The following is a 1,651-nucleotide window of genomic DNA, read 5'->3' as shown; positions in this document are numbered from 1 at the left end:
GCATCGCCTACCACCCTTTGCTCTCTAATTCGCTCCACTATCTTCCTGTCTCCTGACGTTTACGCCTATCATTTTTTCTTCCATCGCTCGTCGCGTGGTCTTTGGATTCTTTTCAACCTTCTTTTTTAGCGCCCAAGTTTCTGCCCCGTTGTTATATCCACACTAGTCCCTAATATGGCTCTGGGACATGATTTCTTTTCAAGTCGGTTTTTATAACAGCCTAGTTTGTTACGAACGGAAACCCATATTGTGGTTTGACGCCAAAAGAAGCACCTCCATGTGAACCAAGCAACCGTCTGTTGGAGCTGTAATGGTAAAAACCGCGTTTCATTGCCTGAGCACAGTGACGAAGACTCAACCTTGTGTGGTGGATTGCCATGTTGATGCAGCGTTCTAAATTATTACTTTATCTTGCATTCCTCGAATGCTACTTCGTGACAGCTTTTCCTCGTCTGGGATAACACAACCGTCTGGATCAAAGTGGTGCCAATTTTCTCAAAATCTGATGGCAAAAATGCGAACGAACTGCTTTCATGCAGTTCCACACGCGTCTGGCTTTATGCCGTGAATGTTTAAGTAATCGCCACTTAGTTAGCTTGAAAATCCATCGAAGTATATATGCAGTATGATGTACTACGGAAGTTCTCAGAAGGGTACACGAGACGAGGCAAATTTTACACGAGACGCACATAACTGTTAATCTTTATTGTGTTTGATTTACCTGCTGCAATTGTATAGCTGCACGAATGACCACAGATACCTATTGTTGTTCTTACGGCGTTCAAACAACTCGCGAGTCATTGCAGATACACCCGCTTCATGATTCGCGCGCACGATAGCACGTACCCAGCCCTTTTAGCGGTTTACGACGTGAACGCGTTTCCTGTTTGCTTGCCCGCGCAGCCCTCCCTCGGTGTTGCGCACGTAACAAAGCGGTCTCGTCGTCTTGATTAACAGTCAGACGCGCAAACGAACCACCCCTAATTATTCGCTCACACGCCAACGTTGGCCTACTTTACCGAGCAAGGGGAGCGACGGCATGCAGTGCATAACGTCGGCGTGGTTTGCTTCGCGGTGGGTTGGTTCTGGGTTTTGTCTGCGGGAAAAAAAAAAGCCGAAGTCATTTCGCGGAAGCTTGCTTTTCGTTGCAAGTAATGGGCGAAGCTGCTTCGTGATCAATTAGCGCCGATAAAGAATGCGTGCCGCTCCATGAAGTATGTCCAGCTGCGCAGAGAGACGTGGTCGTGTTCACCTCGTTATTCCCTTTCTGGCGGGGTGGCAGAAAATTAAACTCGTAAACGAAGACCGATGAGAGTGGCCACGTAACAACCGTTCCCCGCTGCGGTGCATGTATACTGATTGTAGAGGGTGCGGTTGTATACGTGCGGGCCTCCGATTTCGAACGAATTTGTGAAAGGCTTGCTCGGTAACGCGTCGGTAAAAGCAGGACTGCTGTTATAGTCGTTGCTTTTGACTGATTGCAACCGAGACTATACTATACGCGAAAACATACTTGCTTATAATGTAGTGCTTCCTGTGCTTCTTTTTTCTCTATTTATCATGAATGTAAATAACATTTAGTAGTGGTAGCAGCAGCAGTTAAAGTAGTAGTAGTAGTAGTAGTAGTAGTAGTAGTAGTAGTAGTAGTAGT

This window comes from Dermacentor albipictus, chromosome 2 (genome assembly GCF_038994185.2).
Source record: "Dermacentor albipictus isolate Rhodes 1998 colony chromosome 2, USDA_Dalb.pri_finalv2, whole genome shotgun sequence".
Classification (NCBI taxonomy): Eukaryota; Metazoa; Arthropoda; class Arachnida; order Ixodida; family Ixodidae; genus Dermacentor; species Dermacentor albipictus.
This window is presented reverse-complemented; position numbering follows the sequence as displayed.